The sequence below is a fragment of the Ambystoma mexicanum genome, chromosome 1p (genome assembly GCF_040938575.1).
Source record: "Ambystoma mexicanum isolate Mex_15411 chromosome 1p, UKY_AmexF1_1, whole genome shotgun sequence".
NCBI classification, from domain to species: Eukaryota; Metazoa; Chordata; class Amphibia; order Caudata; family Ambystomatidae; genus Ambystoma; species Ambystoma mexicanum.
The window spans coordinates 1,208,237,564-1,208,264,411 of record NC_090921.1 but is presented as its reverse complement, the minus strand read 5'-3'; the positions used below and the strand labels follow the sequence as shown (position 1 = coordinate 1,208,264,411).

General features: G+C 52.9%; 1 protein-coding gene across 1 annotated transcript in view; it reads left to right on the top strand.

Annotated features, from left to right (window-relative positions):
- Nucleotides 1-3,534: 3,534 nt before the first annotated feature.
- LOC138451817 (putative methyltransferase DDB_G0268948) overlaps nt 3,535-26,848 on the top strand; it is a 1,096,236-nt gene continuing 1,072,922 nt past the window's right edge. Inside the window, exon 1 of the mRNA XM_069604932.1 lies at nt 3,535-3,701. The gene's annotated coding sequence lies outside the window, so the exon portion shown is untranslated. The remainder of the gene's footprint in view (nt 3,702-26,848) is intronic.

The following is a 26,848-nucleotide window of genomic DNA, read 5'->3' as shown; positions in this document are numbered from 1 at the left end:
GCAAATATGTCCTATTTTACGTGCTTAGATTAAAGCCCTATATAAAAATATAGACATGAATATTAAATCACGTCCCACACCCTTGTCCCAACAAAAGATGTCCTGTCATACACATTCCTTGGTTATTTCTGTTTGATTTCCGGCCATACTATGAAGAGCACTTTTACACTATTTTACATTCCAAATTATGCACATATCTTACAGCATGGAACACACCTCCCAGTGAGTGCGAACCGGCTTTCTGAAATGACGAAGGGTGCGAAATGCATGGATGTAAAAAACAGAGCAGGGCCCTCCACAGTGCGGCAGATTGGTAAGAATAACACTTGCCAATTAACAAGTTATCCATGCGTTTGAATAAGTGTGGTATAATCTCCAATATTCATACGAGTATCTGTTGTTGTACTCAAGCTGAACATTGCAACGAGTTCGTTTTATACGGCAAGCATTCATTCGCGCCGAATTCTAAAGGCAAGATACAATGCACGAGGCACATTGGATCTTGTGCACTCTCATTTTAGATGTGATTCAATATGGTTTAAACATGTTTTCAATGAATCAGACATAAGTTAACTAGATTCTCAGAAGTAATGAGTCACTATTTTGGGTAGAGATAGTTTAAAGCATGAAGTGCAATGCCATGGAATGATATGTGTGATATTTGCTTTAAAAAAATGCTGCAGATGCACAAACAGTATGTAATTAGAAATTGGAACTTTTCATTAATTATTTTCCCTTCTCTCTCTCCCCTCCCCTTCCCCTGTTGTATATGTTTATGCTCATGTTCTTTTTATTTAAGGGGATAGGACTATAATATAAATGTTGAGACAGGTGACACCTATTTATGTTTGAATGTGAGTTTAGATGCCCTGATGAAGACCTAGAAGGTCGAAACATGTGTTGGCAATTGGCAATTATTGTAACCCTGGTGAGATGGGCGTTTCTTTGGCACTTGAGTGGCCGAGTACCACCAGTACTAATTGTCATTTCTAAAGTGTAAATGCTGTTAGAATTATTGATATTCAGTTGTTATGTACATGCACACATCATTGGTTACCTTTATATCAGAATGAAATTGGCACGCACATGCAATGTACATTAAATAAGCAAAAGTTCTCAGGCAACATTCTACAAAGTGGTCTTTTATTTCCTAGTCAAACAGTTGCCATCAATATTAAAGAAGGGTTTAGCGCTTATCAATGGAACTAGTGTTCTATTGTTACCTTGCAGAAGGGCAGGGGTAGCCCTTCAGTTCCACATTAAACCGCAGCCATTACTCTTCATAGAAGTGAGGAAGTTCTCTTAATAATTAAATTAGAAACTTGGAGTCTCGGCGCACATCCCAACTAGCTACACCGCTTTTCGATGTTTCCCATACTATGAAAGGGCGTCACCGTAAAGGCATCCATTCACACTCTTTCTCAGAAGGAATTTCAGGAGCTGGGAGGCACCACGGCATAGGGAACCCTTGATGGTGTGCAAACCGTACCTCCGCGCAGTCAGTCTGGTGTGAATGTGAGGGGATTACGAGCTTAAGGTAAGCGATATTAAGGACGCTGCTGCATGTGGCCCGTCTAGCTGTAGGGGAGGCTAATTAAGAGCGGCAGTCCCCCGTTGTTGAGGCACTTTGTGAGATTCATTCCAAAAACAAGATCTGTCCAGGAATTTACAGGCATACGTGAATAAACTGTTAATGAGCAGACACACAATAACGTCTCGAAGGATAGCTCAGGGGCAAAGTGCTCGCCTTGGAAGCAAGACAGCACAGAGAAAAACAGGTTTGATCCCCGGGTCCGTGCTTAGAAACCTCTGGGTATTGGGTGCGTTATAAATAACCAATCATATCAATAATGTATGGGAATACGGAATGCTGAGTGCGTGTCATATTAGCACTATGATATTTCCTGTACGCCTTATAGGCTGTCTGCAACATTGCCTCACAGGCTGCCAAAAACACCTAATACTTGGGTGCAACTTTTAGAATAAAAAACTGTTTGACATGCCTTGTTTGAACCCCCAAAATAATGATAAAGAGAGTGTGCTTGAAAGGACATTGTTGTCACACCTTCTGCATATTCTGGGTGGTACAATACTGGAAGTGGGCGCTTTGCCGCTGCAGCTGGACAAACTCAAGCGCTTCAACGGTCCAGGTTTTGAGTGTGCTGTGCACTGAACACATTCCCTAGAATAGATGCCCACGTGTATATCCTGTTAGGTTTCAGAAGTTGAGTCCATCATGTTTCGATAAAAACCGTATTCTGAAAACCTGTTTACAATGTCTTTATTATGCCTGTAGTACTGAGGAAAAGAGCAACCGAAAAAAAGGTATGAACGAATAATCTAAATGATCAGTAGGGTCTATTGTAGACTGGAAAAATAGCATTGGTGGCGAGGATGAAACGTTGGCTCCTATTTGATTGAGGCATTCAGCCACTTAATATGGGGGTTAACAAGTACAGATCCTTGATCTCATGTTTATTCGGGGATTTAGTAGGCAAGTGCTCTGACCTCTCGTCCACCGATGCTAGAGGGAATGGCATGTGCCAGAAGACGAATGTGCTTGATATATCTGCTGGGAAATGTAATTTAAACAAATATGTATATTAGGTGTTCTCAACTCTTGAGGAACATCTTGCTTAGGTGAGCACTGCGAAGCTCTTTCTCTCTCCCAGTCCCAGTCCTAATTCAGCCCTAGTAGTTAATATTGGTGTACAGTCATTCCACACTCGAGGCTACTAGGGGGCTCAATGGCATGACACTTTTTTAGTTTGCCAATGTCCTGTAAGCAGGTGGGTATTCTTTTTGACTCTGGTTGTGCTATGACTTCTACTGAGTAACAGATATTAATAACCAAAGTGCCATTTAATGAGGAGAATAAGTTGTCACAGAGTTGTGTGATGATGTATTGCTTTTCTTGTGTGCATTTACTAACTGGAATGCTCTGCAGTTAGGTATCATTGTTGTCATCACTGTTTTCCTTCTGTGCTTCTTGACAGTGGTCAGTAATACTCATCTACGTTCTCAGCCGATCTGATGATTTTGCTGTGGTCACAGGATGAAAGACCAAGCGTGGCCTTACCGGCTCTCCACTCACACCCTTTCCCAAATGGTGATTCGTCCTCAAAGGAGCAAGTATTTTAATGGAGGGAAGTTTGATCTCGGCCGTTGCATATATATTGAGGGGACCCAGGCCCAAAGTTAGCACCACCACTTACTTTCCCCCTCATCAGCTATGAATACATTTAGAAATCCTACAAGTGATGTTAGATTGCACATTTCCATTTCTTTTTGGAACCTTATTGTTGTGCGGGGACAGTCTTCACCGGTATGAGTGGGCTTGGACTAAAAGAAGAGCAGTGCCATTAAAGAAAACGTGGAGAACTCTGCTCCTCTCTTTTCATGTATGCCTGCGAGCAGAACAGCGTGTGCGAATGATATTTTATGGAATTTTCCATTGGGCGGAGGTTGGCAACAGTTCAAACGAGGCACTCAAGACATTGATGTAATCACATAGAAACATATGCAGCCATACATTTTCTCAATGCATTGTTGCAGATTCCAGCTCCCACCAGTCAGTGCCTTGCCACAAAGGGCATCAGACTGCAAACCAGCGAACTTGCATCTGACAGCAACCACCCAACAAAAACCAGCCAACTCTCCAGCGATTGCCGGACAAGCAGGAAGACAAACTCACTGCAACTGTAAGCGAAACTATTGCTCTAGATCGTCTTTCCTAAAAACCTCAGAAGTTAGAGAGAGAGAGAGCGAGTGTACGTGTATACTGAGCTAAAAATAAAGTTTTGGAAAGACATGTTGGCTGGATCAAGCGTAAATGCTATAAATAGGACATACATTGATTTTGAGATGAGTCTTTTGGAGGCAGGGGTGGGAGATATCTAGAGCGATTGAGAGAACAATGTTTTAGCTGAAGGAGTGTCCGAATAGTAAAGTAGGATTTGGTCAAGAGAGGGGTATTAAAATAGGATTTAGTTAAGAGACAGACTTGGATTTAGTTGAGTGAAAACAGACAAAATATAAATATGATTACTTGTCACAGACAGGTACAACATGAGAGCAGTTTATGGCATCTTTTAAGATCAGACTACAAATTACTACTACTAGGGGACAAGGAAATCCCAGTGACTAACTTGCATTGTATAAGCACACATGATATAGCTGATGAAAGTGAGAATTTAGAAGGTCGAGTAGTGCTTTGGAGACACGAATAACTTATGTTCAGTGGCAGTAAAAGTGTACCATTATTTTGTTACCAGAAAAAAACACTAGTCATGAAAAAAAACTCACAGAATCCTGCAGAAGCAGAATATATTCAGTATTTCTAATTCATTCTACCATATTTTTATGATGCAACAAAAAGGTTCTTGCAAAGAAAATGTCTTAAAATTATTTAGAGGCCGGAAAAGATTATTTTCAGTCTCTTTAACTCAGTTGCTTGGAATCAAAATGTAATTTGATTGTTTTGTGGCAACAGGGTGTTTTCACTGGCTCTTAATGAATGTGCGACATATTTTTGTGATGCATAAAATGAAATGCTAGCAGCAGACTAAACCTTTTGACAAACCTTTGGAGAAAATAGGAGGCTATACTCAGTAGCTATAACTGAATAGGCATCTTTTTGTGAGGAGACAAAAATCAGCTTGACGTGTAGTGCGACATTTTTTGGTGGCAGGGGATTATTTTCTGTGTATGTACACAACGAGCTATCTGGGCACATTTGGTGACGGGGAGGTCATGTTTGGTGCCTGTAAGTCAATGTTATGTCTTTTTGTGATACACAATCGAAACATATTTGTTGCAAAGAAAGCATTTTAGAATTGTTTGGCAGCAAGAGGAGATTATATTCAGTGGCTGTAACTTTATGCACTATTATTTTCTGATTAGAAAAAAGCAGTAATTGTTTGAAAAGAAAACGAATGTGTATTATTAGGAGACATGGCAGTGCATTTAGTGGTTGTTATTGTAAATATCTCTAACTGCAGCTACCAGAATATTTTATTTAGACTTCGTCTCAATGAATGCAAAACTAGACAATGTGGAAGGCAACGGTGCGGGACAAGATACCAGTGCAATACAGAAATATGCCTCAACATTTTCCACACCTACTTGCGCATTATGCATTCTTGCTGCAAAAGCTTCCTATCTAAATCACCTCGATGGATGTTTTCAGAAGGTTATATGCAGTTTAAATCCTGTCTCACTACCCAAACGTTTTGTCTTAGAGCAATGCCTTAGACTTATCTCCCTAGGGCTGCTGATTACAATAGTGCACACATGAGTGTGAGGCTTTTAATGTAAAAAAAAAAAAAGGAAACTGCGCCAGCTGGTGCTGTAAAGACTCTCCTGCATCAGCCTAATACAATTCCTGTTGGTCGTTTTGAACCGTCTTAAAGAACTGAATGAAAGAAATGCTTCATCCAATAGATCTTCACGGGTATGCCGCTGTATGTAAGTAAAAGCGTAAAAGCCAGCCGTTCGGGTATCTAGAATAAAGCAGATCTGAGCGCCAAGGATTACCGGCAGAAGGTGCCATCATGCTACATCGCTCTGTCACAGTAAAAAGTGCAGTCGACATCGTCGCATCGGCACGTAATTACCTGCTGCTCGATGTGAAGTCTAGCACATCACTCTATGGGGTCGGTAGGTCTGCTGTCAAACCAACATTGTCTATCGGCGCGTCCTATAGATTAAATGTATGCACCCGCAACCCGCATGCGCGTTATGTTCTAATGCCTGACCGATGCAGGGGCCATCTTTTGAAGGGGTGAATCACGGACCAAAAGGGAGAATGCAAAGGAGGCCCTGCCTGGGAAAATCCCGTCACTTCATGCCCTATTAAGATAGAGAAGGGGACAATGCAGTACCCCGGGATCAACACCCTAGTCTCAAAAGTAGGTCTCAAAAAGGAGACTGAAACAACATGGGAACCGGAAATGAAGACCTGAACGTCAACAACAGTCGGTTCCTAGATCCAAAAGGACCATTGGCCTAGAATACAAGCAACACTCTTGTATCTAGTGTGTGGGAGTCGCTTGCTAAAAATTACCATCAATGCCTTTCAGGTGCTTCATTTGATTTTATGCCACTCTACCTAGTCACTGATGCCCTTAGTGTCACTGTGGGTGAGGGAAATTCATTCTTGTTCTCGCCTAAAGAGTCTGGCTTCTTTCTCTTTCAGGTTGGGGGAATGCATTTCTTGCAACACTGTTCAACGAAAGCCATCCCACACATGGTGTTTCTCTATAAAATGTTTAACCATGGGGGCCTGTTCTATTGTATTCTTTAGACAGCAACGATGCTAATTAATGCGTGTCTTAACTTTTCTATTAGTCGTGTTAATATATTTTAGGCCTCCATGGCATGTTACTATATAGATAACATGTTCTGAATTACAATTCGTGGATGTGTTTTGTGTCCAGGCTTTTTCCAAACCCAATGTCCACCACTTTCAATGTGTTGGTTAGTGTGCACACTCTGCATTTGCCGCACGGATAGTGCTTTATGATGGGGTTGATGCCCAAGGCGTTAAGGAGAGAGACTAGTTTGTTCTCGTTCTTTAGGCATTTTACTCCTGCTCACCATGTTGCCAATCAAAGTACACTTTTGATATTCCACATGTGTTCCATCTTTCTCAAAGATATGTCAATGTTTGCATGTAATGTTGCATAGTTTGAGACTAAGGCTGGTATAAGTGGACACATATACTAATCTGTTTTAAACGGGCCTCTTAGGGTGGTTCTCCAATAATGATTCCCGGTGGTTATTGTAGGCTCTTTTGGCTGACTTCTTCCCTCCTTTTTTGGGGTATCCTCTGTCTCTTATTTGTTTGCATGAAATCATGGCCTCATTTTTAAAAGCTTCTTTAGTACTGCTATTTCTTTTGAGGTACAGAAATTACCCAAACGGGAGGTTATCCCAGAGGCGTTTAACACAATGGCTGGTATATGAAAGAAAATAGTTTTTATTTGTGGGCTTGTGAAAAGGTGTTACCAGACGTTTGCCATCTGTGTGGTAGATATTTTTTATCTAAAAAAATAATCTATTCAGTACTATGCTTCATAGTGAACTTTAAATGATGGTTCTTGGTATTGAGCCGCTGAAAAAAAGGAATTGAATGATTCTCCTGAGCCTTCCCTCACCATCAGGATATCATTGATGTATCGGGTCCATTCTTTTATCTGATCTTTGAAAAGATTGGTGTCCGCATAAATGACACTTTTCTCAAAACATTCTATATGCAGGTTCACAAGACTGGGGGCCACAATAGCCCCCATCACGGTACCCACATTTCAAACCTAGAAATTCAAAGTCATTTTAAGTGAGGACTAGTTCCACACACCACATCAGGAACAAATTCGGAACGGCTCTTGGTCAGTCCTCTTCCACAGCATCCTCTCGATCACTTCCAAGGTGGCTTGTTGTGGGATGCTCGTGTAAAGGGATACTACATCCAGACCTATTAATATGTTCGTATTTGGATCAAATTCAAGGTTCTCGAACTTCCTGATGGCATTAGTGGTGTCTTTAAGGAAAGAGATCATGGTACTAACAAAACCTTTTAAGTAGTGATCTGCAAACTGAGAAAGCGGTTCCAATAAAGAGTTGATACCCGATACAGTGGGACGAACCACAAGGGTTCTGTAGGGTCTTCTGTATCTTAGGCAGACAATACAAAGTTGAACTAGTAGGGCTTCCTTGAACAAAAAGAGAATTCTTGCTTGCAAATCCAGACCCTTTCTTCTGCTTTTGTTACCTTAAGATCTATACTTTCCTTGAGGGATTCCAATCAATCGTTTGTGTGAATCTCATAACCATTGGTGTCTAGAAGTTGTCTTAAGCATTCTTCAACATAATCAGATTTGTTCTGGACAACAATGCCTCTGACTTTATCAGCTTTTTTTATAATGATCAATTTGTTATTGGCCAAAGATTTTGCTGCCCTTCATTCTTTTTTATTCAAGTTCTGAAAGGTATGTCCCCTTCGGGTTTCCATCTGCCCTATTTCTGTGACAACTTTCTTTTCAAAGACTAGGGATTCAGGAGTATGCATGTGTGTAGGAGGCATGAAGGTGGAAGATTTTCTAAGACCGGTTGCATTGTTGGAAGGAGGGCTGTCGTTTTTCTCAAAGAATTCCTTAAAATGGAATTTCCTTATGAATTTCATAAATTTCCCCCGAAATTCATAGGGGTTGTGTTATTTTGCGAGGACAAAACCTAAGCCCTTGTTTAGTACTTCCTCCTCAGTGGCCTGTAGAACATAGTCAGAGATGTTGACTACAAGCAAGCCCTGCTTTTTGTCACCCTCTACTCGTGTTCCCACTTAGCTCTGCTGTGGCCGTGCTGTAAAAAAAAAAGATCATTTCTTCTATTCCCTCTTCCTCTTTGTCTATTGTTTTGTCCTCTACCTCTAATGTATATGGGTCTACTTGTTGACAGACCCTTCCATGATTCTTCTATCTCACCGCTATCCTTGCACGTGCTGTAGCAAGTGGCTCGGGACCTGGCACAACGATTCTTGTTGTTGGTACCCAGGGGTTGGTAAAGAGATTCATTGTATTATCCTTCTTTTACATATGGGAAGGTTTTTTCATGACTGAAATTAACCGAGTCTTTTTTTAGTCTCCTAATCCTTTCAAAGGTATTATTTAGTTTGAACTCCTTCATTTCTTGTTCAAGTTCGTCAGTCTATTTTTTGAAACCATTGAAGGATGGGATTTTTTTATGTCCTCCTCTATCTTTTTAAGATCCGGCTCGATCTTCTGTGCTGCCTCTTTAGCTATATCAATTATTAAAATCAGCCAACCCCTCACACATCGGTTAGCAATATAGCTCCAAACATATCATTATCCAAGAAGAATTGTCGTTTTAGGCTGGCCCTCGAGTGTATGCAAAGCTGGCAATTATTGATGCCAGTATATTACACTAGTGAAATAAAATCCAACTAAATTACCTCCTGGCGGTTTGCTTCATAAAAGAAGGAATATTTCTGCATTACCATATGGGGGGAGTTTACAGGTCTGATTTGACTTGATCACAGCTCACAGATGTGGTAATGGTTGGGTCTTAGTGCCGCTTACTTTTTGTGTGATTTTTTGACCCATTGTCCACCTCAAGCACTAGTGTGTGCTCGTTCCCTCTGCCTCCTTTCCTTCCTTCCATTTCCCATTTCCCACCTCCCTCACCCCATACCCTGTGATTGGCCCAGTTACCGGTGTATCCATACTGCGAGGACCCTAGCCCTCGCGACCTGCATCAGAGCGTCACTTGATCACAGCTCACAGGCGAGGAAGCTGTTTGGTTTTAGACCCACTTACTTCAAGTTTTGTGTGATTTTTGAAACATTGTCCTGCATCAAGCACTAGCATGCACTCATCCCTTATGCCTCCCTTCCTTCAATCCATTTCCCGGTTGCCACCTCACGTCTGCCCCCTTACCCTGTGATTGGCCCTTATCTCCTTATCACACAACCCTCCAGGGCAGCCCCACTGCCTGTGCAGCCCCTGTAACTAAGGGCCCCGTACAAAGGGCAGCTCCTACAGATGCAGCTCCAGATTGTGTTTGCTAGTGTTCGCCGGTGGAGCCTGCAGCGCAGCCGTCAACCAGCAGTGATTGACAAGGTAAGGAAGGTGGTGCTGGGCGAACAGCCATTACTGCTCCCTATTAAATTGCACCTCCTCTCTGATTACTCCTATTAACAACACTTGTAGTCTGCTCCACGCCGCCCTCAGTTGTATGTTATCCATATCTGGCATTTAGGCAAATTGTCTTAGTTAGCCTTATCAGGCTTTTTCCGTCTATCTAGGAAACTCGAATCTGGCTGTTTTCCATTTGTTGTGTTTTGAACGGTAGTCTTTTTTCCCTCTATCTAGGAAACTCGAATCTGGTTGTTTTGCATTTGCTGTTGTGTTTTGAAAGCTAGTATTTTTTCTTCCCTTCCCCAGTAATCTAGACTCCCTCCCCTCCATCCAGCGCTGTGCTCCCAGCTCTAGGTGTTCCACTGCCTCTACCGGGTCCAGCCTGAGCTGCACTCTAGCGGTAAAGTTGGGTTCCGAGTGAAACAACTGCAGAACTGGGTCTCTGTTTAGTGGGTCTCCTGTGGCTGGCGAAGGTAGGCTAACATAGGATCAAGTCTCTTGGCCTCTCCCCAAGCTCGCCCTCTGCCTTCTGCAAGACTGTCTCATTGGTCTGGACTTCCGTTCTCATATATCTGATTCATCTGTGCCTGGCCTGCTGCTAGGCTGCCTGGGGAGTTGCATCATGCATTGTGCAGTCTCCCTCCCTCTCTGTCTACCTTTGCCATCTTGCGGCTCTCTCCCTCCATGGTTCTTTTCATCTCCCCTATCTTCTCTTACTGCTACTCTATCACATATCCTATCTCCTATCTAAAAGTTCAAGAAATATCTCCTGGACTCCTATCCAGGTCTGCCCATCGCTGACACCTATTCCAATGCTTGTTCCAGGCAGACTGTCACTGACATCTTCTTTGTTGATCCTTCTCCGGACCTTTGGATTCCCCTATATGGGCTCAGTGCTCTCCCCTTTCTCTTCGCCCATTAATGGTGGAACTCGATGGCAGTAGCAGTACTACGGGCACATTTCTCATCTTCTAGGGGCATCATTAATGTCTACCAGAATGACAATGTGATGGCCCAGGGCTCTCAGCCCAATCTCCTCCTACTTGATAGGCGCTTTACGTCTCTCATCAACTTCCTCCCTTCTCCTGCCACTCCTCCCTCTGCCACCCCTCTGCCACAACTGACGGGCATACCCCTTTCTGATAACCCTACTCAGAAGACCTTCAAAGGTTGCAACCAGCTCCACTAAACTACCCTCAACTCTCGCTCTGTGGTTAAACACTCCTCTGACATCTGCCACCTCCTTCAACACTTCTACCTCGACATACTTGCTCCCACTGAGACGAGGTTCATGGCCAGCTCTGTCACTACTTTTGACACACTCCTCCTAGGAGGGTTACAAGATCTTCTCTAAGTCCAAGTCTAACTGGTCTGGGGGCGGAGTGACCCTGATCTTCCAAGAATGGGTCCCTGCTACTATAATACCCATTCAGTCCTACTCTTCCTTTGAATGCCTCATTTGCAGGGTTGGTGTGCGTCGTTTGAAGGGTTGGTATCTCTCCAATCCTCTCGCAGACTCTTGCCACCATCTACAGGGCCCACCTCCAAGCTTCTCTTTCTCAGAGACTTCAACATTCACCTTGACTCCCCTGATGCTGCTGCTGGACTCTTTCCCAGCGTCTGTGACTCTTTCTCTCCCCATTTTGACCTCCGGTCCAATGCACTCAGTCGGACACACCTTGGACGCTCCCATCTCAGCAGACATCCCCATCTCCTACTCCCTCACTACACCTCTCCCCTGGTCGGATCATGCTCTCCTGCCCTGTCACCTGGAACTCTTGGGTCCCCCGGCTAAGCCTCTGTCTGCACTACCAGCCTCCTTTTCTATCATTCGCCCGATGAAGCGAGCGTCAGTTGCTTCTTTTGCCAAAACTTTCATTCCCTCTCCCACTCTGGAACTGACTCTCACACTGACACAGCCTTTTCTAACCTTTACCTCTCCATCTCCAACACTCTGGACATCCTTGCCCTTGTCATAAGGATCTGCATGAAGCCTATCCCTAAGCGCGGTACTGGCCTCTCACTTCATTACCCAAACTAATGATATCCTGTCCTCACTCTCCACTACACCCCTCCCTTTGCCCTCACCCGCTCTCAGACCTCCCTTGGCCCCTCTCTCCCCTTCTCTACTAGTCTCCTTTTTCTCACCAATAACTTCTGATGAGGTCTCAAGAGAAGTCCTTTCTATGAAAGTCTCTTCCAAACAGGTGTTTTCCTGCTCCTCCAGAACTATCAAGGACAACATTGCCTCCCTCACTCCAGCCTTGGCTGACTTCTGCAATCACTCCTTTGCCACTGGCTCCATTCGGCTACTCCTTATGCACTCCCTTGTCCACCCTCTCCTCAAAAAGCCTTTGGCTGACCCCTCCTGCCTGGCTAACTATTGTCTTATCTCCATGACCCCCTTTCTGGGCAAACTCTTGGAGAAACTGGTCCTCTCCCAGCTGATCCAACACACTGAATCTGTTGGTTGTCTCCACGACCACCAGTCTGGATTCAGAGCGGCCAGAGCCATGGAAACTGCTTTTCTAAACACCCATGAAGACTTGCTCTCAAATCACAACTCCAACTTTCCTTCCATTCACTTCCTTCTTGACCTTTCATCTGCCTTTGATATGGTCAACAATGCCACACTTATAAAACAGCTCTGTGATACCCTTGGCATCACAGACCTGGAACTGGAATGGTTGACCTCCTTTCTCTCTGATTGACCATCCCAGGTACAACTGGGCCCTTTCATCTTCTCCATCTCTCTCTCCACCTGTGGTGTGCCTCAGGGCTCTAACCTCTTGCAGTGGCTCTTCAACATCTACCTTTCCTCTCTAGCCCATTTGATCTCTGTCTTCTCTCGTCACTTCCAGTGTTATGCGGACATCATGCAGCTCTCCTTCAATCTTCCATGCACAGCCTCCCCTTCTTCATCTCTCATTCCTGACTGTCTGACTTCCATTCAGGCATTGTGTGCTGCTAATGATCTCTGCCTTAATGCCAGTAAGCCTGAGATCCTTCTCATTGGGACCCAGCTCCCTCTTTCCCCCCCTACTCTCTGAAAGACCTCCACTCCCTCCTTCTCTCCTCATATCACTGACCTTGCCAAGAAGGCCCACTTTCAACTGTACCTCCTCAGAGGCATTCTTCATTTCCACAGCTTGCCCTCAAAATTCAGTATCTCCAGACTCTGGTCCTCTCTAGGCTGGACTACTGCAACAGCTGCTTCCTCAATTTGCCTAAATCTTCCCTTCGCCCCCCTTCAACTAATCCAGAATAGTACTGCAAGACCTATCCTTGGCCTCAAGTCCAGGGACCACATCTCTCCAGCTGTTAAAGCAAGACCCTCTGCATCATCCACAAGGCTTCCTGTGGCCGGGAACACCACTGCATCCAACTCTCTCTCCCTAAATACCTCCTTGCTAGAACCCTTTGGTCTTCTAGCTCCAACTCTCTGAAGAGCTGATGCTTTTTCCAAGCAGAGAGTGAGGAGTAGATCTCTCTCTTCCACAAGAGCCTCCCTCTGGCATGGCCTCCCTGCCCCTTTTAGACTTAATCCGGATTTCCTTAAGTTCCAGAAGCTTCTCAAGACCCTTCTTTTATCTTCTTCCTTCCCTCTTCCCCTCCCCTGCTAATGTCCGCTGTGCATCATTGACTGTCTGCCTGGTTCCTTCTGATTCATACAGGGAGCAGGTCTTCCTCGCCCAGTCTTCCCAGTTCTTTGGTCTCCCCTGAACCCCTCTCCTTACTTGCACTTGCCCTCCCGGGCTCCCTCCCTGTGCACTAGCCTGGCTTGGCCGGCACCCCTATTAAGCCCATGCAACCCCGTACTTGCACTTAGCATGAGCTCCTTCATTCCCCTGCACTCTCTGCATTCCACTGGCACTTGTCCACCTGGCCTCCCCTTAGCACTCACCTCGCCCAAGGGCCATCTTCCCTTCTCCTCCATCACAGCACTTGTCCACTCTCCGCTCTGACCGGCACTTGCTTTCCCTCCTTAGCAGCAGCGCATCCCGCTCTACCAGCACTTTCTTCCCCCCACTCCTCTGCACATCTTGTAACTGCACTTGCACGATCCGAATGATTCTAGACCTAGTATGACCGTATTGTTATTCTTCTTCCCTGTTCCACATCCTTCATTGTCATGTTGAGATTTGAAACACCTTCTGCTGTATAGGTGCAATATACATACCCAATAAATAAATAAATACATTTGGAGACCAACATGCAGTGACACAATGAGCAATAATGGTTCTACTACACACTTACAGGGTAATTCATAGAATTTCGCAGAAAAGTGTCGCAAGCGGCTGGCGCAGAGTGTCCGCGTGCGATTGACTGCGCCAGGCACGTGCGCTAAAACCGATTTCCGCGCACAGCGTATTCATGGATTTCAGGCTCCCAAACCAGCCGTGGCGCAGAGTATCGCAGCGACCCTGCAGCAGCGCCAGTAACGCCCCCAAGAACGCCCTCGCGCAAGGAAAAGCCATCAAAATCGCTAAATCATCGCAAAGGGCAGCGCTAACCCTGGACCAGTCCACAGGGCTGCCAAACAAGGAACGCAAAGCGGGTAACGTGCATATCAGGGGTACGCGTGAAGTTTTACACGCGATTAGCCAGGGCACGTGTATCACAGGGGTACGCAGGAATTATCACACGCGATTCGGCTGGGTACGTGTATTACAGGGGTGCGCGGGAATTCTCACATGCGATTTGGCCAGGTACGTGTATTACAGGGGTGCGTGGGAATTATCACACGCGATTTGGCTTGGTACGTGTATTACAGGGGTGCGTGGGAAGTTGTACACGCGATTGGCCAGGGTACGTGTATTACAGGGGTATGTGGGAATTATCACACGCGATTTGGCTGGGTACGTGTATTACAGGGGTACACGGGAAGTTCTACACGCGATTCGGCTGGGTACGTGTATTACAGGGGTGCGCGGGAATTCTCACATGCGATTTGGCCAGGTACGTGTATTACAGGGGTGCGTGGGAATTATCACACGCGATTTGGCTTGGTACGTGTATTACAGGGGTGCGTGGGAAGTTCTACACGCGATTGGCCAGGGTACGTGTATTACAGGGGTATGTGGGAATGATCACACGCGATTTGGCTGGGTACGTGTATTACAGGGGTACACGGGAAGTTCTACACGCGATTCTGCTGGGTACGTGTATTACAGGGGTGCGCGGGAATTCTCACATGCGATTTGGCCAGGTACGTGTATTACAGGGGTGTGCGGGAATTATCACACGCAATTAGGCTGGGTGGGTCCTCACAGGTGTTCCCTGTACACCCTCCACAGCCCCTGCAGGCAGCCCACAAAACAGGGGACTACCCTGCACACCTGCTCATGTCCCCCTGCACCCCCACCCCCCAGCCACCAGGGTCACCCTCCACCAGGCCCCCACTCATGTCACCCACCACCCCCACCCCCCAGGGTCACCCTCCACCAGGCCCCCACTCATGTCTCCCACCACCCCCACCCCCCAGCAGTGCAGGGGCAGCCTCCACCAGGCCCCCACTCATGTCACCCACCACCCCCACCCCCCAGCCACCAGGGTCACCCTCCACCAGGCCCCCACTCATGTCACCCACCACCCCCACCCCCCAGCCACCAGGGGCAGCCTCCACCAGGCCCCCACTCATGTCTCCCACCACCCCCACCCCCCAGGGTCACCCTCCACCAGGCCCCCACTCATGTCTCCCACCACCCCCACCCCCCAGCAGTGCAGGGGCAGCCTCCACCAGGCCCCCACTCATGTCACCCACCACCCCCACCCCCCAGCCACCAGGGTCACCCTCCACCAGGCCCCCACTCATGTCACCCACCACCCCCACCCCCCAGCCACCAGGGGCAGCCTCCACCAGGCCCCCACTCATGTCTCCCACCACCCCCACCCCCCAGCAGTGCAGGGGCACCCTCCACCAGGCCCCCACTCATGTCTACCACCACCCCCACCCCCCCGCCACCAGGGGCACCCTCCACCAGGCCCCCACTCATGTCTCCCACCACCCCCACCCCCCAGCCACCAGGGTCACCCTCCACCAGGCCCCCACTCATGTCTCCCACCACCCCCACACCCCAGCAGTGCAGGGTCACCCTCCACCAGGCCCCCACTCATGTCTCCCACCACCCCCACCCCCCAGCAGTGCAGGGGCAGCCTCCACCAGGCCCCCACTCATGTCACCCACCACCCCCACCCCCCAGCCACCAGGGTCACCCTCCACCAGGCCCCCACTCATGTCTCCCACCACCCCCACCCCCCAGCAGTGCAGGGGCAGCCTCCACCAGGCCCCCACTCATGTCTCCCACCACCCCCACCCCCCAGCCACCAGGGTCACCCTCCACCAGGCCCCCACTCATGTCACCCACCACCCCCACCCCCCAGCCACCAGGGTCACCCTCCACCAGGCCCCCACTCATGTCTCCCACCACCCCCACCCCCCAGCAGTGCAGGGTCACCCTCCACCAGGCCCCCACTCATGTCACCCACCACCCCCACCCCCCAGCCACCAGGGTCACCCTCCACCAGGCCCCCACTCATGTCACCCACCACCCCCACCCCCCAGCCACCAGGGTCACCCTCCACCAGGCCCCCACTCATGTCTCCCACCACCCCCACCCCCCAGCAGTGCAGGGTCACCCTCCACCAGGCCCCCACTCATGTCACCCACCACCCCCACCCCCCAGCCACCAGGGTCACCCTCCACCAGGCCCCCACTCATGTCACCCACCACCCCCACCCCCCAGCCACCAGGGTCACCCTCCACCAGGCCCCCACTCATGTCTCCCACCACCCCCACCCCCCAGCAGTGCAGGGGCAGCCTCCACCAGGCCCCCACTCATGTCACCCACCACCCCCACCCCCCAGCCACCAGGGTCACCCTCCACCAGGCCCCCACTCATGTCACCCACCACCCCCACCCCCCAGCCACCAGGGTCACCCTCCACCAGGCCCCCACTCATGTCTCCCACCACCCCCACCCCCCAGCCACCAGGGTCACCCTCCACCAGGCCCCCACTCATGTCTCCCACCACCCCCACCCCCCAGCCACCAGGGTCACCCTCCACCAGGCCCCCACTCATGTCTCCCACCACCCCCACCCCCCAGCCACCAGGGTCACCCTCCACCAGGCCCCCACTCATGTCTCCCACCACCCCCACCCCCCAGCCACCAGGGTCACCCTCCACCAGGCCCCCACTCATGTCAACCACCACCCCCACCCCCCAGCAGTGCAGGGGCAGCCTCCACCAGGCCCCCACTCATGTCCCCTATCACCCCCACCCCCCCGCCACCAGGGGCACCCTCCACCAGGCCCCCACTCATGTCTCCCACCACCCCCACCCCCCAGCAGTGCAGGGGCAGCCTCCACCAGGCCCCCACTCATGTCCCCTATCACCCCCACCCCCCCGCCACCAGGGGCACCCTCCACCAGGCCCCCACTCATGTCTCCCACCACCCCCACCCCCCAGCAGTGCAGGGGCAGCCTCCACCAGGCCCCCACTCATGTCTCCCACCACCCCCACCCCCCAGCAGTGCAGGGGCAGCCTCCACCAGGCCCCCACTCATGTCACCCACCACCCCCACCCCCCAGCCACCAGGGTCACCCTCCACCAGGCCCCCACTCATGTCTCCCACCACCCCCACCCCCCAGCCACCAGGGGCAGCCTCCACCAGGCCCCCACTCATGTCTCCCACCACCCCCACCCCCCAGCAGTGCAGGGGCAGCCTCCACCAGGCCCCCACTCATGTCCCCTATCACCCCCACCCCCCCGCCACCAGGGGCACCCTCCACCAGGCCCCCACTCATGTCTCCCACCACCCCCACCCCCCAGCAGTGCAGGGGCAGCCTCCACCAGGCCCCCACTCATGTCTCCCACCACCCCCACCCCCCAGCAGTGCAGGGGCAGCCTCCACCAGGCCCCCACTCATGTCACCCACCACCCCCACCCCCCAGCCACCAGGGTCACCCTCCACCAGGCCCCCACTCATGTCTCCCACCACCCCCACCCCCCAGCCACCAGGGGCAGCCTCCACCAGGCCCCCACTCATGTCTCCCACCACCCCCACCCCCCAGCAGTGCAGGGGCAGCCTCCACCAGGCCCCCACTCATGTCCCCTATCACCCCCACCCCCCCGCCACCAGGGTCACCCTCCACCAGGCCCCCACTCATGTCTCCCACCACCCCCACCCCCCAGCCACCAGGTTCACCCTCCACCAGGCCCCCACTCATGTCTCCCACCACCCCCACCCCCCAGCAGTGCAGGGGCAGCCTCCACCAGGCCCCCACTCATGTCACCCACCACCCCCACCCCCCAGCCACCAGGGTCACCCTCCACCAGGCCCCCACTCATGTCTCCCACCACCCCCACCCCCCAGCCACCAGGGTCACCCTCCACCAGGCCCCCACTCATGTCTCCCACCACCCCCACCCCCCAGCCACCAGGGTCACCCTCCACCAGGCCCCCACTCATGTCAACCACCACCCCCACCCCCCAGCAGTGCAGGGGCAGCCTCCACCAGGCCCCCACTCATGTCCCCTATCACCCCCACCCCCCCGCCACCAGGGGCACCCTCCACCAGGCCCCCACTCATGTCTCCCACCACCCCCACCCCCCAGCAGTGCAGGGGCAGCCTCCACCAGGCCCCCACTCATGTCCCCTATCACCCCCACCCCCCCGCCACCAGGGGCACCCTCCACCAGGCCCCCACTCATGTCTCCCACCACCCCCACCCCCCAGCAGTGCAGGGGCAGCCTCCACCAGGCCCCCACTCATGTCTCCCACCACCCCCACCCCCCAGCAGTGCAGGGGCAGCCTCCACCAGGCCCCCACTCATGTCACCCACCACCCCCACCCCTCAGCCACCAGGGTCACCCTCCACCAGGCCCCCACTCATGTCTCCCACCACCCCCACCCCCCAGCCACCAGGGGCAGCCTCCACCAGGCCCCCACTCATGTCTCCCACCACCCCCACCCCCCAGCAGTGCAGGGGCAGCCTCCACCAGGCCCCCACTCATGTCCCCTATCACCCCCACCCCCCCGCCACCAGGGTCACCCTCCACCAGGCCCCCACTCATGTCACCCACCACCCCCACCCCCCAGCCACCAGGGTCACCCTCCACCAGGCCCCCACTCATGTCACCCACCACCCCCACCCCCCAGCAGTGCAGGGGCAGCCTCCACCAGGCCCCCACTCATGTCCCCTATCACCCCCACCCCCCCGCCACCAGGGGCACCCTCCACCAGGCCCCCACTCATGTCTCCCACCACCCCCACCCCCCAGCCACCAGGGTCACCCTCCACCAGGCCCCCACTCATGTCACCCACCACCCCCACCCCCCAGCCACCAGGGGCACCCTCCACCAGGCCCCCACTCATGTCTCCCACCACCCCCACCCCCCTGCCACCATGTGCAGCCCCCACCAGGTCCTCACAATGTGCGTAATGGTCAGCCTCCACAGCCAAAAAGCCCTACCAAGTAACCCATTCACCCACATGGAAATGGAAATCACATGTTACACCCCCAATGTTCATGAAGCAAATGAACCCATGTCCGTCACACACATATTTTCCAATTGAATGGGAAAACACACAACATGACATGCATGAAACCAATGAGATGAAACCACACAGTGAACAATGTAAAAAAAAATGTATTAGAAAAAAATACGAATGCTAAAGAAAGAAAACTAACTACAATGTAAATGTGAAAAAAGAAGCTGCATGTCCGCATAAAAACACAAAACTAGAAAATCTAATCCAAAAAATTTGTCCAAAGTCAAATGTCAAAACTCTCCGTGCAACAAAGAACTATGTCCAAAAATAACAAGGGTCCATCATCACAACAGAACTAAGGAAACCTCCTAAAAAACCTACCTAAATATCAACTATATACAAAAAGTGGAGCAGTGTCCGTCGACTCCAAATCATAAGAAAAAACAAAGGAAACCTAAAACTAAAGAACTATATACAAAGGCGGCGGGCAAGTCCAGCGGCTCACTCTGTGGTGTTCCGGGCCAGGGCATCATCGAACTCCTGTTCGATGTCCCGGAGGCGGTCCAGTTCCATGGCCCCGAGGGTCTGCAGGGACGACGCCGTGTCCTCCTCCAACCCCCTGCGGATAGCCTCGAGGCACTCGGCCCGCCTCAGGGCCCTCCGCATGGAGTTCTCCGCCCTGACCATTGTGAGCCGCGCCTCTTCCGCCCGCCGCCGCTCCGCACCTATGGCGTGGCCCAACCGCTGCCACACGGAAGACACTCTCTGTCCTGGGTCCTCCTGCCCTCCGGCCGATGCCTGCCCCTCCGATGTCGAAGGCCCCGAGCCTTCATGGCTCCCACCATCTTGCTGCTGCTGCTGCTCTGCCTCTGCCCGTGCACTGCCTCCTGCTGCCTGCACATCCTCCGCCGGCTGGGGTGCACCTGTTGATGTGGCCACCCCTGCTGGACGTCCGACTCCCGACTGTGGCAGGGATGCCTCCTCCACCAGCCTGGCCGCACTGTCAGAGGCAGCTCCACAGGGCACCCAGGTGACTGATGGGTGGGAAGATGGCACAGAGGACGACTGGCGCGTAGGGGGTCCAGTTGAGGAGGGGGTCGGAACAAGCCCCATCAGACGGAGGAATCCGGTCTGGGTGACCTGTCCCAGCAGGCTGACGTGGTCAACGAGCCATTCGAGATGACGTGCAGTCTCTCCATGAAAAGACTGCAGGTCACCTCGCATGGCCCGTTGACGCAACGCCACACCAGCCAGGACAGGCTCAACCCGGACCTGGATAGCCACGTCCGCAGGCAGAGGAAGGCCAGTTGACGTCAGCTCATCCCCTGCCTGAAAACGGGTCTGGACGTAGGCATCCCTGCTGGTGCAAGATGATGCAGGGACAGGATCGGGGACAGGATTGCACACAGGCACCTCCGCGGCCGCCTGTGCTGCCTCCTGTCCCTGGTCCTGGACTGCACCACTAGCACCAGTGGGATCCCCACCTCCAGACCCCGTCTCTGGTGCTTGCACGGCCTCCTCCTCCACCAGACCCCCCACCAACCTGGATGACTCCGTGCCATCTTCCCCTGTTGGGCCCTGTGGGGTCCCAGCTGCCCCTTCTGCTGCCGAGGAGTCCAACTGCAACCTCCGCCTCTTGGACCTCCCCCCGGCAGCTGCGGCCTGGGACGCGGCACCGGACTCCTCACTCCCCGACGAGATGACAACACGGGAGGGGAGCCGGGCCTTGCGTCTCCGGCTGGCGGTCGGATCCCCGCCGCTGTGCTCCACAGCACCTTCTCCGCCCTCTTCATCAGTTGACGCTGCAGACAGGGAGAAACAAAACACAGGCATCAGGGCACTGTACAATGGACACATACACGCATGACAGTTGCACATGAGTGGCATTGGCAAACCTCAGACATGTCATCACAATCCCCAACACACATGTCATTGCAACTGGCACACATGAGCCATACCACAGCCATATCGCAACTGCCACCACCATCCCTACACATACAACAGCATCAGCAGCCAAAGGGGAGCCATACATCACATGCAACACAGGAAGTGCACCACACATGTACACACACCACCACACTTGCATGCATGTCTACACCTCTGCCAAGTGTCGCACTGTTCAGACGGGCATCCATGTCACATCTGCCAATCAGGCTTCCACATACCGCTGTCACATGCATCCATGTAGCATCACTGTTGCACCTTTGACAAATACACACACATGCACATGTACACAGTGCTCATACATGCAGCCGAAAACAACATACATGCCTGACATCACGGACATGTCTACTTACATACACATTCATCCAAACATGTGTGCACGCACAACTGCATTTGCCATGCAAGCCCACACACACAAGCACCATCCATGTCTCACACATTACAGCCCTCGCATGTGTCAGCCCCACGGCCCTGTACACCCCCACCCATACTCCACCCCATACAAACAGATGTGCAACCGGCACAATGGGGAATGATCACCACACGCCCTGCTCACAACCAGGATGCATGTACACTCACCGCTCGACTCCAGACGGCTCTGCTTCTCTAGGACCTGGACGTGGAGCGCTGGGGATATGCGTTCCAGGACCCCCATCTGTTCTTCCGACAAGTGGCCCCGGCGCCCCTTGGCATCCGCTGCCTTCAAGAGGCGCCGGGCCTTGTTCAGGGTCCTGGACCTGAAGTCCTCCCAGCGCTTCCTGACATGTTGTAAGTCCCGGACTGCCACCCCCTCCGCGTTGATGGCAGTCACGATGTCAGTCCAGATCCGAGTCCGTCCTTCCTTGTCGGCGCGGGAACTTCCAAAGAGGGCATCATACTGCCCCAGGACTTGCTCCACCAGGACACCAACTTCGGTGGCACTGAAGCTGGTGCCCCTCTGCCTCTCTGGCCGGGGGTTGTCAGTGGTCGCAGATGGTGTTAGCCCCGACATGACAACCCCAGAGGCAGGAGTGGGTGGGCAACTGGGTCCTGGGGCTGGGCTGTGGAGCGATGGAATTCCAGTCGGGAGTCTTCTGTTCCAGCAGGGGTGGTCACAGCAACAGCACCCCTGGCTGATGTGCAGGCAGCAAATGGCAGTGCACGTGGGCAGCAGGCAGTCAGGCAGCAGCAGATAGCAGGTGGGAGCGTGCTCGGGGCTCTGGGGGGCAGTAATTCGGCCTTCTGGTCAGGAGCGTGGTCTCCCGTGTGCTCACGCGTGGCCAGCTTGGTACGGAGTGAATTGGCACGTGAAAATCCTGCACGTCAGCGTGAAAACCGAGGAAAGGCCCTTAGCGCGTAAGCGCGTCAGCACGCATACGCGATTCCATTGGACCAAAGGCCCTCAGCGCGTAGGCGCGTCTGTGACGTGACCCGCACGGGTGTTTCCCACACAGCACGTGATGACAGCACACGTGGAAAGACTGCACGTCAGAGTCTCATTGCGTGTGATTGGTGGAAATGGCCGTACACCGGGATACAGGTGCGCTGACGTACTTGCGTGTGTAAGTGTCCGCGCACACCTCATAAACACGTACATAGGCCAATCGCGTGTACACGCACTTTTGTCCAATTACACGCGATGAGACTCTGACGTGCAGTCTTTCCACGTGTGCTCTGTCATCACGTGCTGTGTGGGAAACACCCGTGCGGGTCACGTCACAGACGCGCCTACGCGCTGAGGGCCTTTGGTCCAATGGAATCGCGTATGCGTGCTGACGCGCTTACGCGCTAAGGGCCTTTCCTCGGATTTCACGCTGACGTGCAGGATTTTCACGTGCCAAATCACTCCGTATCAAGCTGGCCACGCGAAAACACACGGAAGCCCACGCTCCTGCCCAGAAGGCCGAGTTACTGCCCCCCAGTGCCCCGAGCAGCCTCCCACGTGCCATCTGCTGCTGCCTGCCTGCCTGCCTGCCTGCTGCCACCGTGCCCTGCCATTTGGTGCCTGCACATCAGCCATCTGCAGGGGTCCAGTTGCTGTGTCCACCCCTGCTGGAACTGAAGACTCCCGACTGGTATTACATCGCTCCACAGCCCAGCCCCAGGACCCAGTTGCCCACCCACACCTGCCTCTGGGGTTGCCATGTCGGGCACTTCCACATCTGGCACCAGTGGCAACCCCAGGCCAGAGGGGCAGAGGGGCACCAGCTTCACTGTCACCGAAGTTGGTGTCCTGGTGGAGCATGTCCTGGGGCAGTATGATGCCCTCTTTGGATCGTCCCGCGCCAGCAAGGAAGGACGGCAGAGGATCTGGGCCGACTGTGTGGTTGCCATCAACGCGGAGGGGGTGGCAACCCGCAACGTCCTGAAGATCAAGAAGCGCTGGGAGGACTTGAGGTCCAGGACCCTTGTGAAGGCCCGGCGCCTCGTGGAGGGGGGCCGGGGCCGCATGAGTACCATCCAGATGAGGGTCCTGGAACGCGTACGCCCAGCGCTCCACGCCCAGATCCTTGAGAGGGAGGCCCGTCTGGAGTTGAGCGGTAAGTGTCCATGCATTACTGTGTGAGACAGGGCATGTTGCGGTGTGCTGGTTCTATGATACTTGCCTGTATGTGTGCCATAGCCCATGTATGCATGTATGTGTGCAGGGACATCATGGTAATGCATGTGCGACCAGTGATGTGTGATGCACATGGTTGTTGCATGTGTTGAAATGCCGCATGGGGAGCCCTAATCAGATTATGAACATGAGAGCATGCCAGTCTCTGTACCTGAACATGGGTGGGGGTGAGGGATGGGTGCTGATGCCAGGTACATATATGGTAGCCATGTCTGTGTGCCTGACCTGCGTGTCTGTGACTTGTGCATGCCATGGATGCATGACACATGTGTGTGACAATTCAGAGATTCAGTAAAGCAGCAAAATGACCCTTGTATCCGCTGTGTTTGGTGTGTTTGGGGCCAGATGGATGTGACTGAGGTGATGTGTGTGCATGTGATGGGCATGAGCCATGATGCATGTGAGTTACATATCATTGAATGTTTCAAGAGTCCATTGGACATGCATGGAAATGTCCATGGCATGCACCATGCCTGTTACTGTGTGTGTTTTGCCTGGACTGGCCCATGTGTTGTGGAGGGACATGATGGAAGTGTACTTTGACAGTGGTGCTCATCTGCTATTGCTTCCTGTCTAGGGGACCATTGTACAGTGCCCTGATGCTTGTGTTCTTTGTCTCCCTCTACGCAGCGGCTAGTGAAGAAGAGGGCGGAGACGGCGCTGTGGAGCAAGGCGGCGGGGATGCCCCCACGGCTGCAGCGGAAGGGGTGGGTGAGCCCCCACAGGGGCCTGCTACGGTGGGAGACGGTGAGGAGCCATCCAGGTTGGTGGTTTGCACAGAGGAGGAGGAGGCCGCCACTGGGGCACACATGGGGCCTGGTGGGGGCATCCCTGCTGGTGCAAGTGGTGCAGTCCAGGGCCAGGGGCAGGAGGCAGCACAGGTCACCGTGGAGGGGCCTGTGCATGTCGCTGTCCCTGACCCTGTGAGTGCACCACCATGCACCAGCAGGGATGCCCCGTCCCAGGCCTGTCCGCAGGTAGAGGGGATGTCCATGTCACCTGACTCCCCTCCACCTGCGGACGTGGGAACCCCTGGCCGTGCGGAGAAGGTCCTGATTGGGGTCGCGTTGCGCACGGCTGCGATTCGTGATGCCGTGCGTGCTTCCCGGGAGGAGCACGCACGTCATCACGAAGTGCACCGTGCCGACGTGGCCCAATTGGGATCGGCCATGTTCGGGGGTTTCCTGCATGTGTTGGCCAATGTGGCGGCCCTCTCCTCCTCTGTGCAGGCTATCCACCAGTCGTTCTCCTTGCCGTCTTCCAGCCCAGATGCCACCAGGGCCCCCTGTGGACCTGCCCCGACCAATGCAGCCAGCTCGGTGGGGATCCCATCCCTGCCACAGTCGGGAGTCAGAGATCCAGCAGGGGTGGACACCAGAGCAACTGGACCCCAGCAGATGGAGGATGTGACGGCATCATCGGGCAGGGCACGTGCACGACGGCGTCGGTGGTTTCCATCAGCCTGGATGCCGTCGTGCTGGCACAGGCAGTTGCGTCGGAGGCAGCAGCAGGCTCAACGTGGGAGGCATCATGGCTCGGGGCCATCAACATCAGGGGTGCAGGCATCGGCCGGAGGGCAGGAGAACCCTGGAATGGGAGTGGCTTCCGTGTGGGAGAGGTTGTGCCAGCGGATAGGTGCGGAGCGGCAGCGGGCAGAGGAGGAACGGCTCACGATGGTCAGGGCGGAGGACTCCATGCGGAGGGCGCTGAGGCGGGCTGAGTGCCTCGAGGGTCTTCGCAGGGAGTTTGAGCTTGACACTGCGTTATCCCTGCGGGACCTCGGGGCCAGGGAACATGCCCGCCTCCAAGCCATTGAGCAGGAGTTCGAGGATGCCCTGGCCCATGACAACAACCAGTGAGCCGTCCGAATAGCCCGCTGCCTTTGTATATAGTTGTATAGTTAGGGTTAGGTTTCCTTTGTTTTTTTGAATTTTTTTTGGGTTGCGATTGGACAATGCACCACTTTTTTGTATATAGTTCCCTTTTTAGTTAGTAGTCAGTTAGGTTTAATTTGGTAGGGCTCATGGACCCAGGATTATCTTCTTGATTGGCTTATTTTATTTTTTCATAATTTTTTCATGGACATTCATCTTGTTTTGTTTGATTTGCTTTGTGTTTTTTCTTATTTGCTGTTCAATACATATTATTTTTTTAATCTTCAATGTGTCGTATCATCTCATTGCTTTCAGGCATGTCATGTTGGGTGTTTTGTCATTCACTTGCAGCCATTGTGTGTGACAGACATGTGTTAAATTGCATTATTTACATTGGGGGTGTAACATGTAATTGCCTTTGATATGTGGGTGGGTGTGATAGTTGGTTGGGCCTTTTGGCAGGGGAGGATGGGCATTACGGACATGATTGGGGAATGTTGGGACCCAGGTGCAGGGGGGCATGGATTGGACATGGGTGGGGGCCTGCTGGCAGGTGCCCCACAGTGCTGGGGGGTGGGGGTGGTGAGAGACATGAGTTGGACATGGGTGGGGGCCTGCTGGCAGGTGCCCCACAGTGCTGGGGGGTGGGGGTGGTGGGAGACATGAGTGGGGCCCTGGTGGAGGGTGACCCTGGTGGCTGGGGTTTGGGGGTGGTGGGAGACATGAGTTGGACATGGGTGGGGGCCTGCTGGCAGGTGCCCCACAGTGCTGGGGGGTGGGGGTGGTGGGAGACATGAGTGGGGCCCTGGTGGAGGGTGACCCTGGTGGCTGGGGTTTGGGGGTGGTGGGAGACATGAGTTGGACATGGGTGGGGGCCTGCTGGCAGGTGCCCCACAGTGCTGGGGGGTGGGGGTGGTGGGAGACATGAGTGGTTCCCTGGTGGAGGGTGACCCTGGTGGCTGGGGTTTGGGGGTGGTGGGAGACATGAGTTGGACATGGGTGGGGGCCTGCTGGCAGGTGCCCCACAGTGCTGGGGGGTGGGGGTGGTGGGAGACATGAGTGGGGCCCTGGTGGAGGGTGACCCTGGTGGCTGGGGTTTGGGGGTGGTGGGTGACATGAGTTGGACATGGGTGGGGGCCTGCTGGCAGGTGCCCCACAGTGCTGGGGGGTGGGGGTGCAAGGGGACATGTGTTGGTGTTCATTAGTTCAAGGAGACATGTGCCTTTGCTGGGGGGCATGCCCATGTTGGGTGGGCTGCCTGCGGGACATGACCAGGGATGCAGG